This window comes from Rhinolophus hipposideros (assembly GCF_964194185.1).
Source record: "Rhinolophus hipposideros genome assembly, chromosome: 6".
NCBI lineage: Eukaryota > Metazoa > Chordata > Mammalia > Chiroptera > Rhinolophidae > Rhinolophus > Rhinolophus hipposideros.
Window position 1 is genome coordinate 60,572,079 of NC_138052.1, and position 20,193 is coordinate 60,592,271.

The following is a 20,193-nucleotide window of genomic DNA, read 5'->3' on the forward strand; positions in this document are numbered from 1 at the left end:
TCTATAAGTCTCTTCTAAAAATAAAGTGCCTTTGTAAGTTCCCAACAAGAAGGAAAGACATGGCAGGTAAAACAGGCCCTTACTGCCTGACCTCTTCTCTACCCTAATTACAAATCATACGTTAAAGAGCAGAAGGCACTGCCCTGTACGTCAATTCTTGTACTTAAAATTAGGACATAATTTTCTCTCAGTTAGAGTGTTGTGTGGGCTAACTATGAAATTGCTCAAGGTTTTATTTTAAAATTGGAGATATTTTTCATAATTTTGCATAATAAAGTTTATAAAAAAAAAAGATTCTAAGCCCCCAGAAGCTAAGTGTGTAACATTTGCCACATTATTTTAGGAAAATGAAGCGTTATTAACACTATTATGGAGGGACTTCTGTGGTAAATGCCTTAAGGGGTACTCCTTACCTTTCCATTCCTGGAATTAGGCTCTGACTCAGTCTTGTAATTGTTATGGAAATATTGCTTCTATATCAAATCTCTGGTCAAATGGTTTTTTCACCGCATCCTTCTTTGAGCATACGATACAAAATAGCTCCATGATTAGGTTCCTTTCCCTCATGCTTTTATTTTATTTTTTTAAATCACTGCACTTACCCCTACATAACACATATATTTACTTGCTTACTGTCTATCTTCTCTGTCCTTAAATGCAGGAATTATCTCTGTTCTGTCTGATGCCTAACAGGAGCCCAATAAATGATTGTGGAACAAATTAATGAATGAAAGAATCTGTAAAAAAAAAAAAAGTACATTTTTACAGAAAAGTAAAGAATCACTGGAGAAATTTAAAACAAATGTATGCACTAAAATTATTTGAAACTGCATGACTGAAAGTGAACATAATAGACCTCATTTATAAATTAATCCTCTATTAGAGAATACAATAATTATTTAACTGATTATTTATTCCTTTCCTCTATCTTCCCTTCTCAGATAACCTGCTCATATTCTCTACTCATAACATCTGCTTTCAAAATTCCTATCAAGTGGACAATAACTGAGTCACACTGGCATCAGGCTATTGCTGAGTTTCCCAACTTGACAGGAGCACATACCTGATAGAGACAGGTCAGTTGCTGGTCTACAGAAAGAGGTGTGGTGCAGACTTCCAGAGGGCTAAATAACAAGAGTTCACTAGAGAGGCTGCAATGGGGACCTTAGTTGTTTGCATTCCAGTCTCTGGCTTAACTCATGACTGTATGTTCTCTAAAATGCTCCATAGTCTACACTCCATATCAGGGAATTCCAAATCGTGCCCTTGTGGTCCTATTATATGTGTTGTTTAGTGCACCTAAATTAATCTTGTCCTGTGATTAATATGTGATTTATGTTATCATCACTTTAACTGACACCATGGTCAGTTTCTTTTTATAATTGTTACAAAAAATGTCAATAACAGAAAGGTAAATGTAGTTGCAGAATTTTTTTCCAATGTGTATTTTGCAACCATTTGATTATAAATAATTTTCATAATACCAATTTAATTTTTCATTTAAAAATATGTGTAGTGTATTGCTCTTTCAATATAACTTCCAGTACTATAATGAGCTAATGTGTTTTAAGTCAACGGAAATTTCATTTTTCCTAATCTCTGCAATGGGAAAAATGCAAAATTTTTATCAATAAACCATCTAGAAATTGTCTATTTCTTTTGTGTTGGATGCTATTTAGGAAAAAAATAACGTAGCTTAGTTTTCGTCTAAGTTTTACATTTGTATAAATCTAAAGTAAGCATTCTATAGTGGTTACCAGGGGCTGGAGGTAGGAAAATGGGGTAGATGTTATTAAATGGTACAAACTTGCAACTAGTACATACGTAAGTCCTTGAGATTTAATGCACAGGGTAATGATTATAAGACAACATACTGTATTATAAACTCCACAGTTTGCTAAGAGATTAGATCTTAATTGTTCTCATCCCAAAACAGAAATGATAATTGTGACATAATAGAGATATTAGCTAACACTACCGTGGTAATATTACAATTTAAAAATGTATCAAATCAACACATTGCATAGCTTAAACTTCATAATGTTATATGTCAACCATATCTCAATAAAAATTTAAAAAAACAAAGGAAGCACTGTCCTTGGTATTGTTGAAATAATATGGGTCAGAGTCAGGCAAAACTTTACCATGACTAATATTACCAGTTATAATAGATTTAAATAAATATTTTCATCCCAAAGTGGAGAAAAGTCTGATGGATTAATGATTTTCTGACCAACGGCTGTTATTTTTTAAATTAAATTTCACAGAGACTGAATTTCATTTGTTACTTAGCCATGTATTTATGGTGCTATTGCTTTAATATTTTAAAAAATTATAATAGTTTTCTTAAATTGAAAAAGTAATACATGTATATTTGTAAGAAATCATAAAACCTAGAGGAGAAGAAATTATAGAATAGACAACAACCTACCCATTCAGAAAAACTTGCTGCATATGATTTCATGTGTATGTGAATATGAGTGTGATAATATTTATATGAGCATATGTGAATAATCACAACACATGTGAAGCTTGGTCACCTCCTTTGTCATTGAACGTAGGATATAGATATCTCTCCAAAAAGGCCTGCATAATCTCATTTAATGGTACAGAATGTTTTATTTTTTGAATGTTTTGCACTTTATTTTGTCAACTGGAAAATTAACTGTTTCTATGTTTGAAATTACAAACATCAATGCAATAAATATGTTTGTTTAATGTTTCAAAATTTCCATCAGTATTTCTTTGTAGTAAATTCACACAACAGAAATTACTGGGACAAAAATTTGTACATTTTTAAGAATATTGATATGTACTGAAACTTGTCATTCAGTGACTAAAGCCAATATTCACATTTTTAGGAACATATAAAATGTTTATTTCTTTGAACACACACACACACACACACACACACAGGAGGTCTGACATTAAGTTCACTAACTTATCCTAGAAAAAGTGCTACATACCTCATTGTTGAATATCACTAAGATCACCTTTGAAGTACTCCCCTTGGGAAGCTATGCACTGACACCAGCGCCTAGTTCACCCTTCAAAGCAATTTTGGAACTCTTTTTCTGGAATGGCCATCAGAGCTGTCATCATATTATCCTTGATGTCCTGAATGTCATCAAAATGTTTTCCTTTCAACATTTCCTTTATCTCAGGTAAAGAGTGAAGTCATTGGGGCCAGATCAGGGAGGGTGTTCCAATACAGTTATTTGTTTACTGACTAAAAACTCCCTCACAGACAGTGCCATGTGAGCTGGTGCATTGTCATGATGCAAGAGCCATGAATTGTTGGCGAAAAGTTCGGGTCGTTTTTGTCCAACTTTCACGGAACCTTTTCAGCACTTCCATATAGTAAACTTGGTTAACTGTTTGTCCAGTCGGTAAAAATTCATAATGAATAATCTCTCTGATATCAAAAAAAGGTTAGCAACATTGTTTTGACTCTTGATTTGGGCTGATGGGACATTTTTGGTCGGAGAATTGGATGACTTCCATTGTGCACTTTGACGCTTTGTTTCAGGGTTGTATTGGTACACTCATGTTTCATCAACAGTGATAACAGGGCGTAAAACATCCTCTTGCCTCTCCAAAAGGTCTTGGCAAACTTCGGCTCTTTTTTGATTTTGTTCATCGATCAGCTCCTTTGGGACCATTTTTCCACACACCTTTCTCATGCCAAGATTTTCAGTTTAGATGTTCCTAACTGTTTCTCTATTGATTTTTACTTGATTTGCTATGCTTCTCATAGTCAGCCGACAATTTTGTTGCACAATTTGACACATTTTTGCAATGTTTTCTTCAGTTCTGCTCATTACTGGCTGCCCTGACCTCACCAGTGACATGTTCTCTCCCCTCAGAAAAACGTTTAATCTGTACACTGCCATTTTTTAATGGCATATCCCCATAAACTTGGACTACCATGTCCCTGATTTCACTTCCACTCTTGCCAAGTTTAACAAGAAATTTAGTGTTCGTTGCCATAATTCAAGCTCAGACATTCTTGCGACAGCACACAAAAACACGCAACAAGAATGAATGCCACTCAGCAAGACACCACCACATCTCACAAGAACATAGCTGTGAGACACTGGTATACCTTACCAAGCTGTTTGTACAGTGTTACCAATGTAAGCACATGGTGGCAAGTTCATGAATGTTACTTGGCAGACCTTGTAAATCTTCCATATTTCATGTCAGAGCATCACAGATATTTAGTACCCATACAAAAAAAAAGTAAAACTAAAATCTCTGCGAACATATATACTTGTAAGTTTTTATGTTGTAATTTGAAGTATATTCTGGAATATCAGAAAATCAGAAACTTCTGGATAATGTTTTGAGATGAGAGGTGCCTATGACATGTAATGTAATATTGGAAGTGGGTTTGGAGAGAGGTAGCCAAATTTGTGAGGAAATTAAAAATTAAATTTAAGAGAATTTGGTAATTTAAATAATTTTGCTGAAGGTGAGAAGAGAGAAAAATCAAGGACAGCTACAGTTTCTGACTTAAAAAACAAAAAATAGGTCAATGGATGGTTCCCAGCAATGAGGTGGGGAACCTAAGAAAAAGAACATGTCGCGTTAGGAAGGTGATGAATTCAGTGTGAGGCAGTTTGAGTGTGAAGTGTTTGTGAGACATTCATTGGGGCCTTGAAGTAAGAAGCCCAATATGTACATATAGAGCTCAGTGTAGACTACTCTGCTGGAGACAGAAATGTGAGAATAAATACATAAGTGATAATTAGTTCTGTGGAGTGGGTGATATTAATATGTTTAACAAATAGTTATGTAACATTTGATATGGAGCAGGTATTCTTCTCAATACTTTACAAATACCAATTCATGTAATCCTCATAGTGACTCTATGAGGTGACTGTGAAGGTTGGGAAGGAATATCCTAGCAGTGAATGCTGAACAACAAGGATGAGGAGAGTAGGTCTGAGAAGACACAAATAGCCAGAGAAGCAGAAGAAACTGGGAGGCTATAGTGACACAGATGCTGAAGGAAGGAAGTACTTCCAGAAATTGTTTTAAGTCGACAATGTCTAAAGCACAGAGAGTTCAAATAAGGCAAGAGCTGAAACGCATGCCTGGGGTTTAGTTACAATGGCCTCATCAGTACCCTTGCCAACTTGCGAATATGATTTGGTACAGTGGTGGGCGCAGCAGAAGGTGAGCTGAGGAACTGGAAGAGAAGCTGTGAAACAGCAATTTAGAATATCATTTTATAAATATAGTATGCTGAAAAGTAAGAGAGCATTTAAAGGGAAACTTCTGTGGAAGGTAAAGTTTTATATGTTTCTGTTACTAGACAGGGAGAGACAAAAGCTTAAGGAAAGATAAAATGAATAGAGGATGAGATCTTGGGCACAAGTAAAGAAAGAGGGTCTAACTCTGGCCTGAAGAAAAGGGTCTCTTCCATTAAAGAATGGAAAAGAATGGAAAAAATCTTCCATTAAAATGAGAGATTTTCTTCAGTGGGTATCAGGGCGGGTGACATGTGGTACATTTTTAGGTGTGTGTGTGTGTGTGTGTACATGTATGTATGTACGTGTTTTGTGTGGCAGTTGTTGAAGAGTAGACAGAAAGATGAAGGTTTTCTTGCTGTGATTCAATTTTCTACGTAAAGAAGAGGTTGAGATTATCTGTTTAAAATTTCAAGAAGCTATGAGTGTTTGACATTTTTCTCTAGGGAAAATAAAATGTGGTAGTGGAAATTTCTTATTAAAAGATTTCTGTCCTGCTGGAAGCCTACATTATAAAGTTATAGTATTAATAATTTGTTCTTCAAAATTCAGTGCTGCTTCCCTCCATATACAAAAATTACACTTTTAAAGAATTCAGATTAAGATTTTATCAATTGGACAGAGATAAAACACAAAAAGGGCCGGACACTGGGGAATATTGGTACAAGGAAATAGATAAGTGGTTTATTATATTTATCAATTAATACTTTTCCTACATGTCTACATTCTTTGTTCAAAACTGTAGGTGATACTTTAAGCTAATGATACTACACTTGGGAATGTAAAATTATGAAAATCTCTAAGTGCACATTCATGTTTATTTTAGCAGAGAAAATAACACTATAGTTTTAATTAGCAATAATAGCACCTCGGATAAACCTCATTGGTTATGATACTGTCACTGCACAAAGTTTTAAGCAATGTAGGTGTGCACCATTTTGACAGTTATTAGATATGGTAGTATATCCATATGCCAGACATAATAATATTACACAAAGTTAAATTGGTAATGATAATGACTATAAGATAAAGTGGGGAGTAATCACGGTAACATGAAATATAAAACTGTATACAAAAATACATGTATATTTTAAGGTCAACTAAGCATTAATTGGTATTCATGCAGAAAAATATGTTTTAATAAAGGAAAATACATTAGGTCAGTGCGATCATGGATGTATTTTTGTCATTGTTTTTAACTTTTGAAGTTGTTTCAATCATCTTGTTTGTTTGCTTATGAGACAACCATTCCGTGCCACTTTTCACTGATAGCAGGTGAGTTGAATACGTTCATAATCCAGTTCTCAGGGAAGGAGAGCCTATGCCCAGCTATGGTATACATTTGTAATTAATACACTCTTCATTGATCCGCATAATCATAGTGATTCCATTTTACTTACAATGATTGGCTTAGATGCTTCTACATGATAAATGGTCACTGAGATGAGAGAGAAAGTATGCTATCTTCCAAGACGGGACAGGGTACTTTTGAAAAAAATCCTTTTTAAGGAGAACTACCTTGAGATAAAGATGACATTCTATGAATGATGAAAATAAAATAATGGAGAAAAACTGGATTTATGCTGAATTAAATAGTGTTAAAGTATCTTACCTCTGTACTTTGTATGATGTGAGTTAAATGGTCTCACTATTTAAGCTACTTATGCTATGGTTTTGTTCTACCAGCAGCCAAATGTAACCCAACTAAGAGTTATTTTGTTATTTTAACTTAAACTGGTTATTAACCAATGTTTTTCAACATTTTAATTCAAGGATACTTGGAGGATGAGAAAATAGCATCAGTACTACAAAGCCCAGGTTAGAATCCCCTTTTTACTCATTAAAACTGTTTTGACATTAAAATAATGTCTGAAGTTTTACTATAAAAGAGTCAAATTTTCAAATTATATTTTAAAATTATGCCTAAAGATAAAATGTGAGAAACACTGAAGCAAAACGTATCATTCTATACCTGATAAGTAAACTAATATTAGAACCAGACTGATTTAAAAATAAAACCAAAACAACAACAAAAAAACGAAGCTCCCCAAATAATCACAAACTATTGACTCTAATCATGTTTACTAAAAGATTGGCCAATCCACTAGGGAATCATCTGTTGGATTTCGCTTTTGGTGCAGGAAGTCATACTTCTGGAGAATTAAGCAATATGAAATTTCCTAATGTTAGCCAATAGGTTAAATCTTAACACTTATCTGTATTTCAGTTTGTGACAATTTCATTGATTAAAACCGGTTATTATTCTCTTTGTTTTAGATACAGTAGTAGTTGCCAGGTATACTTTTATAAAGCAGGAGAGTTTCCTCTAAGAATACAATATGTTAAAAGTTGTTCACTGTGTAGGTCTAACTTCTTGTCATTCACAATATGAGAAATAACAGTAAAAAACAATCCCATAGGGAGGAAATGGTAATACAGGGAGAAAGAAAGAGTGGGTGTCTTCATGTTAACACCAAATAGCATACAACATGTATAAACTACATTTATTAAAAAAAAATACAAAAGCTGAAATGGAGGACAAGGTTTACAATTATATGCTGCTAGAGATAAAAGAAACTATAGAGGTAAGTATCTGGAATATCGTAGTTTTTTTAATGAGGAAAATGAAATCCAGAATTAGAATTTTTTCCCCAAAATCTTTTCATTTGCTTGTTTGCTGAGCTTCACCTCAAGCATAGGAATTGTGACTATTCAAGGAAAGGGCAACTTCATGCCTTAGAAAGACCCACTATTCTCACAAATATCTTCTCTCTCTCTCTCTCTCTCTCTCTCTCTCTCTCTCTCTCTCTCTCTCTCTCTCTCTCTCTCTTATTCCTAAAGTGAATTTCAGATTGTTTACAATCTCTAGAAATTAGGATTTCATCAAATCATAACTAGGGGAATTTTTCTTCTCTGTTTTGGTCCAAAGTCCTATAAGTTAAATAAGTAAAGAAACTCATCAAAAAAAACAACTGTTTTTCAAATTTCTATGTTTGTATTTTTGAAGAGGAAAAATAATCTCCTTTTAAATAATAGCAGAGAATATTAATTCTTATTGTTAATTAAGAGAGAAGAGTGGAGGACTGGGATATAGAGAATAAAAATTAAGGAGCAATATAAAGAGATAATTTGGAAGTTAAGAATAGGAAAATGTAAATACGTAGACATCTTTCTAAAAATTTATAAGTGAAGTCCAAAAAAGAATTTGATATGTGCTAAAATTACAGTGAACAAAGGGAAATAAAATAGAAGCACATAATAAAGGAAATAATTTCAAATATTATTTCTTATATAGTTGCCCATAAATACTAAAACTCTTTTAGAAAAAGTTGTGTGGAATTCTTTTGTCTGGATTTTATAGTTAAAGTTGTAAGACGTTTTTTTGTTTGTTTTTCAAAAAAAGGTGGCATTTGTTTCTTTGAATGATTTTACCTTTCCTCATCACAGTAACTCTAATTTCCATGCTAACCCAGTTTGTTTAAAAGCAAAGCTCTTCACAGCATGCTGTTTCCATTTCTTTAAGGAGGAAAAAATAAATAAATAAATAAATAAATAAATAAATAAATAAATAAATAAATAAATAAATATTGGAATTATATGCCTAAACCAAAATGTAGGTTTCTGAGAATACAGTTTTGCTCAAGTACTAATGCCAATAGCTCCAAATGGAAGGAAATGGGGAAAAAAAATACAAATGAATACAATACATTTTGATGTGAGGAGAGAGAGAAAATAATTGAATATATTAACCATGTCTTTCTCTATTACTGTTAGTATCCATGTTGAGAGAGAACGATATAGACATACCTATGACTGCTTCTCTTTTTCCTGCTTTTTGTATCTGCTTTTTTAGGTACCCATTACTGAGTAAGATAGAAAAATGGTATTTCAGGGCCATTGCTTCTCTAATTATTTGTCTCTCTATCTCTTGGGTATACAATTTATTCTAATTAATCTGTTAACTCACATTGAGTATCATATCTATGGGCAGGGAGTATATGTACTTTGGAAAGAAACGGAAAAACAGACAGTTGAAATCTTCCTAACGGTTCAAATTAGAACTTTGATTCATAGCTTATATAATTCAGGTTGATATTACCTTTTTAATTTCAAGGATCAATAGCTAAAGTCAGGGCAGTTTTCTCATTTCCCCTCAATCTGTTGCAATCCCAGATTTTGTCTCTGCTTAAACAAATCTATTGGAGACTTCTTAACTTTCTGCTTCTGATTATCTCAGCTTGGGTGAGAAAAGGAAAGCAAAATGTTAGCTCATGTACCGGAAATTCTCACAAAATATTACTATATTTTTTCCATTAGGAAAAGAGAAACGAAATATGGACTCAACATACCCGAGACTAGATATTGAGAACATTTTGGTGTCTGATACATGATAAAATATGTAACTTTTTTCTTCTGACTAGAAAAAAGTTATGGTTCCAAATATAAAGTATCATAAACACGATGAACCAATTATGATTAATTTTCTCGTTCCACAGTGAGAGTAATTCTCCTGCAGAAATAAGTCCTAATGTGAAAACCCTTGAAATTTCTAATGTGCTCTAATGAAAAGTATCTGGGGAGGGGTCTGAACCTACTTCAAGATTGGAACTGCAGCTGTTGGTGACTCTACACACGTTTAGATGACATTGTGAGTTCAACTTGTCTGAATCATTACTATAAAGGACCAGGGAGCCAGCCCCAGGAGCTGAGTCACAGTCCTCCAGGAACCATTAAATGTTGATCTTCAGCCACTTGCATTCAGACTGTAAAATGGCGTACCCATGAAAAAATAACTATTGGCCCAGAGAATGAAAGGCAATTGGTGTCACTTCCTTTACTATTCATAGAATCCAGGAATTAGTTGTCTTCTTCTCTTGGTTCCTCACTTTGGATGCTCATTATTTTACATTTTTATAAGGACCAATTAGTTTTTCAAAATTGCCATTCCTTTTTCTCCTATCCAAACTCTACTTAGCACATAATCAGATAATCAGGAATCAGATAATATTTTCTTGTTAAATGTCTCACTTAAATTAAATTTCCTTAATTGTAGTTTTCTGAAAATAGAGATCAGTTTCAATTTTTTCATAAGCTACTTCAAACATAATTAGGTTAATTTATAAATGATTAAGATTTATTACATTGTTCATATGATAAAATTTATCACATACTTTTTGTATCTTTGTGTATAAAAACTATGTAGTTAATACTCATCTTTGAAAATATTAAAAATGTAATCTACTTATTTAGGTGTAATGATAGAACTAAAAGACATCCTAAAATAATTCAATCTTTTCTTGGCTTTGCTTCTCAAATGATCTTTTCTCTAAGATTTCTTATCCATAGGATAACTTATCTCTGTACCCCTCCAACCCCCTCAACCTTTCCCCATCCATGTCGAGTTTATCTGAAACCTTTGAAACCTTTATTTTGCCTCTTTAGGACATACTCTTTTTGATTCTAACTCTATATACGCTGTTTTCCTTAGATATTTAATCATGCCTCAGATACATCTTTTGTGGTGATATATTAGCTCCTGAGAGATCTGAGAAAAACTATAGACTTCCTCTAAAGTGCAAATACACACATGCACATATATTTTTTCGCACACATTTTTGAAGACTATCCATGGATGCCCACTCACTTATGTCCTTTCAGGTGAGTCTTCAGGCAAGTGTCAGTGGGAGAACAATGTTGACATAATAGTGATAATGGTGAGCACTGGTACCTCAGGAACCTCTTACTTTTGTAAGGGCTATAATTAATGAATACAAACTTACAGTGGTTTTGAGAGTTTCATTTAGAGTTTGACCACATATAGAAAGACAAATGTTTTATTTATTGTGTATCTGTTTCTTTTCCTCCTACTCTGTACAACTATGCTAAATGAGATTGAAACTACAGAACTTAAATAAGATGCATAGAAGCTGGCATAATGTACATACTCTCACATAATTATAAACTAAATTCTAACACTAAATACAGATTTTGTCTGCAATATTTGCCACTTGGGATTATGAGTTTGCCTTAATTGGTATAAATAATTGAACAGGAAGCACCTGGAACTAAGATTCCTTTCATTAAAGAGAAAGTTTTAATTTGCGCTATCAGTTAACTTTCCCCAGCTTTCAATATATGGAAGTAGCCAGGAAGGAGGGGAGGAAAGATAATTATGAGAAATTGTGATAAGAAACTATATCAGGAAGGGCAATCTTCATTATAAACTCTAGAGACTCTAGGTAAATAACACTAAGAACTCATAGTTTTGAAAATGTCTGTTGAACAAGTGACAACTTGATAGGTTTTGAGCTTGTAGGGTTCATTTGTCATCTAAAATAGAAGAGAGTAAGATATTAACTGCTCCAAATACTACTATTATCAGAAAAAATAATGAAACAAACTACTTATCTGAAATAAAATAATTATTCTGTAGAAATAGTGAATTTCTTTGCATTGTACAAATATGTAAATGTATTTACTCATCTAACATAGTTTCTGGCATACAGCAGGCAAAAATGTGTTTATATTATCCAGGCAAACTAATGAATTACAATTCATATGCCTTTAGATTTTCTCTTTCTATAATATTTATGGTGATTTTTTTAATTTATAGGATATCTTTAAAATTATATATATATATATATATATTTTTTTTTTGGCATGAGCAGATTTTATTTTGTTTTTTTTTATTAGTTTCAGGTGCACAAGACAAGGTAATACTTAGACGTTCATCATTTATATGCCTCACACTGTGGACTCCCTCTCCCCCATCCCCCCTTCCACTATCCCTCGACATCGCACCAAGCCATCACATTATATATATAAAATTATAGTTGGCATTCATTATTGTTCAGCTTCAGGTATACAGTACATAAAAATAGCCCTTCTACTTCCAGACACAATGGATTAAAGCAGACCAGATTTATCCTCCCACCTGAAACACCTTAAAAATATAAAACTGTCAAAATAGTGAAATTATGGTTTTCAACTAATTCAATATTGGCCAGTGAAGAACAGTAATTCCCTAAGTATGGTGAATAAGAGTTCAGCCCTACATTCTGACATTTGCTTCAGTGTACTGACTGAAGAAAGTTTCCACACTGTAGTTCAGGGAGGGGGGAGCTCTGGAATTTCCAGGTGATATCCCTGAGTTAAAGTGACAAAGCAGGGAGTCTGGAGAGGCCAAGGTGGTTGGAGTTTGCAGGACAGAGTACCAAAAAGTAAAGAGCCAGAGAGCAACAGAGATCTGGGGGTCTTCAGAAGGTCCTTAAGTCTTCAGCTTAATACTGATCAGTGCATGCATGAGAGGAAAGTACCCAAGTTTGGGTAAACAACTACCTGAAAGGGCTCGAGGGGATAACACTTAGAACACATATAAAGCCAGAAATATTTCTTGTTCTAAACTGTAAAAGTCTAAATTTATGGAACATCAAGTAGAGCATTCAAAAGGTTGTTTTCATCAGTCCTGGGGAAAATTTAACCATAGACTTTCTCTGATTTGCCTAACAAAGCGTAACAGCAAGATAACAAACTACCAAATTGTTTCCAAGTAATTAAACTGCATCCCAGATTAGAATTCAAGATACAACATTTTCAGAACCCAAGATAAAATTCACAACATCAGGCATTCAAATAAAAATCACAAGGCATGCAAATAACAACAAAATATAAGTCATAATGAGAAGAGTCAAAAAGACACAGAAAATAGAATTAGCAGACAAGAATATTAAAACTGTAATTTTAACTGCATTGCATATATGTTCAAGAAACTAGAAAATAGATTGTGTGTTAAGTACAGAAATAAGATAGAGACCCCAAATGAATTTTTAGAAATAAAAATGACAATATCTGAGGTGAAAAATTCGCTATATGTGATTATAAACAGATTAGACATTGCTTAAGAATAAAAAAAGAGAGAAAGAGATACTGATAGAAGCTATGTAAATTGAAACAGGAAATAAAAAATGACTCAATACCATGAATAGAGTACGAGTGTGCTGTGAAGTTCACTTTAAGCATCGTGATTTCTATACATGTGGTTGGAGTCCTGGAAAGAGAGGAGAGTGCCTGAAGGAGGAAAATGGCACCAGGTGGAATTGTGGATCTATGCAGAGGCATGAAGATGCCAAAGCAAATAACTACATGGGCAAATATAAAAGGCTTTTTTTTTTAAACATTTAAATCTCTTCAAAAGATAATTACTTCAACAATTTGGACAAATATGCCATACTAATTAATATAAGATGTTAATAAGATGAGTCGAGGGTATATAGTTATTCTTTCTAAGTTAAAAATTTTCTGTAAATCACCATTTTTTCTGTAAATCTAAATGTGATCTAAGTAAAAAGTTTGTTTAAAATAGATAACCAGCTGTTTGAAACCAAAATAATGACATTGTAGTGTGTTATTTATAACATATGTAGGAACAAAATGTACGACAACAATAGCTCAAAGCCCCAGCAGGGAAAATAGTAGCATACTGTTTGAAGTTTCTTATACTGTTGGATGAATGGGTTATCACTTGCAGGTAGCCTGGGGTAAATCGAAGATGTATACTCTAAGCTCCAAAGCAACCACTAAAATAACAAAATGAAATAATAGCAAATAAACCAAAGAAAGAGATCAAATACTATCTCATGCATAATATTATGTCCAAAAGAAGACTCCAAAGAAGTAAAAAAAAGAAACAAAAACGGATAGGGCCAACAGAACAGCAGCAAGGTGGTAGACTTAAACTAAAGCATATCAATTATCGCATCCAATGTAAATGTTCCTAACGCTTCAATTCAAAGGCAAATATTGTCTGATTGAATAAAATAGGAAGACCCAACTATTTTTTGCCTTTGAACAAAAAACCCACTTTATATATGAACATACAAAGAAAAAGTAAGAGAAAGATATTTGGAAACTAAAGATATTTGGGAATCTCAAATATTTGGAAACTAACATTCTTCTAAAAAAAACCCATGGGTCAATGTTGAAATCACAGGGGAATTAGAGAATATTTTGAACTGAATAAAAATGAAAACACAGCATCTCAAGAAACAGCCAAAGTAATATTTAGAGAAAAATTTTAAAATTAGAGTGAATATCAATGAAATAAAAATAGAAAAACAATAGAGAAAGTAAACGAAACCAAAGACTGGATCTGTTACAAAATACATAAAATTGATAACCCTCGATATAGACTGAAAAGGAAAAAAAAGAGAAGATTCACAAATCACCAATGTTAAAAGCTAGAGGTTTCATATCATTACAGATTCTAGTATAAGGAAATATTAAGAACTTTGTGCCAACAAATTTGACAACTTAGATGTAATGGACCAATTTCTTGAAAGTCACAAGCTGCCAAAGCACATTAAAGGAGAAATAGATAAACTAAATAGCCCTATAATTTTTTAAGTTGAATTTTATAATTACAGACATTCCCATCAAGAAAACTTAAGCCCCAAATGGTTTCCCTGGTGAATTTTACCAAACATTTAAAGGAGAAATAATATCAATTTTACATTAACTTTTGGAAAATAATTTTCCAGAAAATTTAACAGAAAGAAGGAGATACTTGGCATCTTATTCTGTAAGGCCTGAATACCCTCTGTAAGGCCTGGATAACCCTCATCCCCACCAAAAAAATAAATTATGAATAAAAAACATTAGCTTCCAGTACAGCAATATCAGGTAAAAATATGTTCCAATTTCCATTAGGAAACAAATAGGATAATCCTGTTTTAATTTTTAAAAATTAGTTTTTAATCATTTAATAGTTTTCTTTTACTTTTTTATTATGTTAAAATAGCTATAGCATGAAATTTGCTACTTTAACCACTTTTAAGTATATGATTCAGTGGCGTTCATTATATTCACAATGTTGTGAAATCACCACCACTATTTCCAAAATTCTTCATCACCCCAAACAGAAACTTTATTCATTAAGCAATAACTCACCATTATTGCTTCCTCTAGGCTCAGGTGACCTCTAATCTACTTTCTGTCTTTATGAATTTGCCTGTTCTAGATACCCCATATAAGTAAAATTATACACTATTTGCTTTATTTTGTCTGGTTTATTTCAATTACCATAATGTTCTTAAGATTCATTTATGTAGCGTGCATCATAGACGTTCATTCATTTTGTATTCACGTATATTTGAAATCAATTGCAAAAATAAAGAGCAAGAGCGAGCATATGATATTTGATATAATTATTTTCATTCATTCTTGGGGACTTTACATGAAGTTTCCAACATACTTTTGAAAAATATTATGAAAAATTTGCAACGCACACTGCTATTCTGGAGATTCACCTCTTTTCTGAGATCTACTCCATTTCTAAGCCTTTTGAAATGAGGAATGCTTACAGATGGGTTATTATGGAATTCAAAGATGGGATAGATGTTGATAAGAATCATGAAGAGGAGATATTGAATGAGGTTGGCAGCAGAGTGGTGATAGAGATGAAGGGTATCAGTGGCACACTTTGCTTAGTAATTTAAAAACACTACATGTTATCAGTGCCATATTGTTGGATCCTTTCATTTTTCTGATGTTGAAATAATCTAATCAACAACATATGATACTTGTTCAGTCTAGAGAGAATACTACCATCGCATTTTTACTGGGGAGTTCCTTGCAATGTCCATGTCTCCCCAGGGATCTGTGGTCCACCAGATGGAACAGTTGGGATAAAAATATTGCACCATTGGGACTTGCACTACAAGTATGGACCACGATGTCCATCTACTCTTGTTTTTAAAGTAGTTTGAAATGTAGTTGTTGCAACTGAGAGAGAACACAGAATCCCAAAGAGAGATGGACATAACAGATTGGATATGGATCCAGTGCTTTTTGTCATTGCTTGTGGAAAGAAGAAAAGTGGAAATGATTAGGTTGCCCTCAGCTGTTTGGTAGTTGAATCTGAGGCTTTGATTCCTCATGGCACCTGCCTCTTACAAAAGTAAAGACAGGGAGAGAAGGGTAGTGGGAAGACTGGGCTCCTGGAGATGACATATCCAAGAAAGCAATCACTGAGTACCTCAGAGACCCAAGAAAGATGATTTAGCATAAAAATAACTCTCTAGGATAACCTGCACCTTGTTTCCATTTCAGTGAGGTTTAATATCCAGAAACAAGGACTTCAATAGTGACTGTATGTCCTGAATTCAGATTTCTTCTAATGCACATGGTACCAATCAGAAAGAATGATAGTACTGGTATATTTCTATAAAAGGTATAATGCATATATATATATATATATATATATATATATATACACATATATATATATACACACACATATACATACCTATATATGTATATATACATAGCTGTAGATATATATCTATATATACATATACATATATTCATTATATTCACAATGTTGTGAAATCACCACCACTATTTCCAAAATTCTTCATCATCCCAAACAGAAACTTTATTCATTAAGCAATAACTCACCATTTATTGCTTCTCTCTCTCTCTCTCTCTCTCTCATTATTTATAGGCTTAAATAATGGAAATTTATTTTCTCCCAGTTCTGGAGGTTGTGAGTTCCCAAAACAGCCAATTTGGTTTCTGATGAGAGCTCTGTTTCTGGCTTGCATATAGTTATCTCCTCCTCCTCCTCCTCCTCCTCCTCCTCCTTCTTCTTCTTCTTCAAGATTTTTTTATTTAAATACAGCTAACATGCAATATTATATTAGTTTCAGGTGTACATCGTAGTTATTCAACGGTACCCACCTAGTTCTATACAGTGTTAATCCCACATGATTGATTTTATTCCCTATGCTAAAGAAGGGATCACCATGGTAAGTCTAGCAACTATGGTGAAAACTATGTATAGTGCCAGGTGGTACTAGTCAGGGGGACCACTTACTAAATTATATAAATGTCTCACTACTATGTGCTGCACACTTGAAACTAATATAAAATAATATTGAATGTCAACTCTAATTGAAATTTAAAAGGGGTGAAAGATCAATAATATTTTTGTTTTTAAAAAGGTAACTCTGCAAATTAAATTCCCCAAGTTAAATGTTTTAGATGCTAAACAAGAAAAGGGTACCTGGAGATAGGCTTTCTTGAGAATGGATGAGTTGGGTTGTTAAATCCTGTCTACATAACAAATACAAATTGGTGATATAATTAACACATTTTAATCAATATTATCATTTAACTTATTTAATTTATAGTAATAAATGAGATTTTTAAAACACCCCTGCGTGTTTCCCTTCCCTTTTTATGTTGTTTCTCACACTTTTGTTTATTTGTTTTTATTTTTTGGATGTTTACTTTGCTTTTATTTTTCTTCTGTTAGGTAGAGGTATCAGTTGAAGTCTGTCTTGAAAGTTTGTGACACTGATTTTAATAAACCACCCATTCCCAAAGAATCTATAGTACATTTACTAGTTTGTTAGATTGCTAGTAGGTGTTCTGGGAATAAATAAAGCCTTTTGAGCTTAGCATTTTTCCTCCAGTAGTTTGTCATCCTGTTGAGTTACCTTTTGAATTTGAATAATGTATATAGCTAAAATCAGGAAATTAATTTTTAAGGAAGGAGTAAATTAGTGTTTTGAAAAGTATTGTTTACTATAAGAACAATTTTCCACTTTATAGGTTATTATTATTTTTAAATTGAGCAACAATAGACAATTCTAGTCAAAATAGTTGTGCAACCAACAAACAAAGCCTCGAGATGCACAATCAGACTAGCAAGCACCAGCTGATGGCAGAATCCATTTGAACAGGAGCCACATTTCCCAAAGGGCTTTTTTAATCTAATCATTGGAGGTAAAACAGATGCATACAAATATCAGGCTGTATTTAAAAAAGGAATACTTGTCCAGTTCAGCACACCTAATAGAGAGGTATGCTATAAATAGCAGTATAAATGTCATTAAAGTTCTCCAAGAAGATTTGATGATCACCTGAGGAAGACAAATTTGGTTTCCCAATATTGGTTTCCCAATATAACTATTAAAATTGTTAAATGTAGCTATTTAAAAATTTTACTCTTACTTCTATAGTGTAATTAGATAATGTTTTGTATTTACATTAATATTTTAATCTGTTGATCCCCATGAATATTTTATATCATTTTATTAATCAATAGGCCCCAAATTAAATTTTCATACTCCAATAAATTTTCAGAGATTACTTACCCTTTAGTTTAAGGACTAGATGAGATATAGATAACATGTCTTGAAATAATCATGTACTAGAATGATGAATTAAAAATAATCCTAGAAATGTTTTATGAAAGGATTTTGTTAGGATCAAACCTGCAGTAATTCTAAATCAACACAACTTTCCCCTTCTGACGTAAATATTATGCTTTTACACATAAAATATGACTCTTGGGGCTGTATGTTTCCTGCTTGGGTTCTGCCCTTTGTGTTTATGTTATCATATATTACACAAAGTCATGTTGTGACTAATTTCCAGAGCTCTGAGTCACAGTGTGGCTGTTGCTTATCTTTGTTTTTTTTTCTACATGGAACTGCTTTCGGTACTCATTTTTTGGTAATACTCTCACACAAATGAGTTTTTTCCTTAATTTAGTGTTTATTTCATTATAGTTCTGGATTTCTATATTATGTGTTTTCCTTCACTACCAGAAGCAAAGTTTAATATCATTTCATAACCAAAAAGAAAGTGACAGTACATAGTATAGGTATATAATCTATGGCTTTAATTTCCATAATTATACTACATATAGACTTGATCATATATGTTCTTATTTAAATATCTTAGAATATGAGCTTTGGTCTTTGGCGACTTATAAAATATTTCCATAGAAAGATTTATTAATGCTAGCATGAAATTTAACTTAGATTACAAGAATTCTAATGTTTATATCTCATTTTAAATATCACTAATTAATAGCAATGAAAGAAGCTTGTTTAAACATAAGGCTCTCAGGTAGTTTATTGTATTTCTTTACACATTACTAAATAATATTTAAAGGAAAACCATATCTTTAGAAAATTCCAATTTAACAGACACAATTAGTAAAGAATTGCTACTACAAACTTAAAATTATAAGAAAGGATACATCTGACCAACTTCTTACAAAACTGTTTATAATCTTAAATGCACAAACATATTGCATATATATATATATATGTATACACACACACACACACACATATATATATATATATATATATATATATATATATAATTTGCTTAATAACTAAAAGCACAGTGCTGAGTACCTAATTTTTCATTGCAATATGAGTTTACTTTGTTTACAGAGAAGAGTCGATTTTCATTTTAGAGTTACAGACAATAGTCCTCCCCTACCCCTCTTTACCTCTCAATACCCTGCTTCCTGCCCCCCACCCAAAAAAATAAAGGTTACTTTTCATGGGCTAGAAAAATATACTGCCAAGTACTCACGTGTAAAATCTCTGAAGAAAGTTCTTGGAAAGATTTTTTCAAAGCGAAGTTAAGGTAATTTTGTTTTCCCTTCCAGGCACTGAATAGAGGATTTGTCTTTTCTACTTCTTTTTTTAAACAGATCAAGAAACGGGAGTGGAGAATAATGAAAGAAATGCAATCTGATCCTGTTAGCCGTGAAAGGGTGAGGTAAGAATCTGACGATTATCCAGCCCAAAGTCACTCCCCGCTGTTGCAGAAAGGAGGGAGCCTCAGAGCCGGCAGTTGGGAATAACCAGGCTTCCTGTTTAGGTCACTCCAACTCTCTGTAGGCTAGTTTCACCAAACTCTCCAAAAGCCTTTTCTATTATGCAGGAAGCAGACAAAGGAAACAGTTTACACTAAGATTTCACAATTACTGTTTTCGAATGAGTATTTCTTTTGCTTTAAAGGATTCTTTTTAAATCATCAGTTAAAAAAAATACTCTTCCAGTTAATATTTTTAAAACATTGTATAGTTATTATTACATTATTACTTAAGAAAATGAACTTTTTGTGCACT

The 20,193-nt window shown here is 32.9% G+C and overlaps 1 protein-coding gene across 2 annotated transcripts in view; it reads right to left on the reverse strand.

Annotated features, from left to right (window-relative positions):
• The window catches only part of TFPI (tissue factor pathway inhibitor), a 62,069-nt gene extending 42,103 nt beyond the window's left edge, over positions 1-19,966 (reverse strand). The window contains exon 1 of one of the 2 annotated variants that reach the window (XM_081051307.1): positions 19,653-19,966. The gene's annotated coding sequence lies outside the window, so the exon portion shown is untranslated. The remainder of the gene's footprint in view (positions 1-19,652) is intronic. The other variant, XM_081051308.1, reaches the window with a different exon arrangement.
• Between the last annotated feature and the right edge of the window lie 227 nt (positions 19,967-20,193).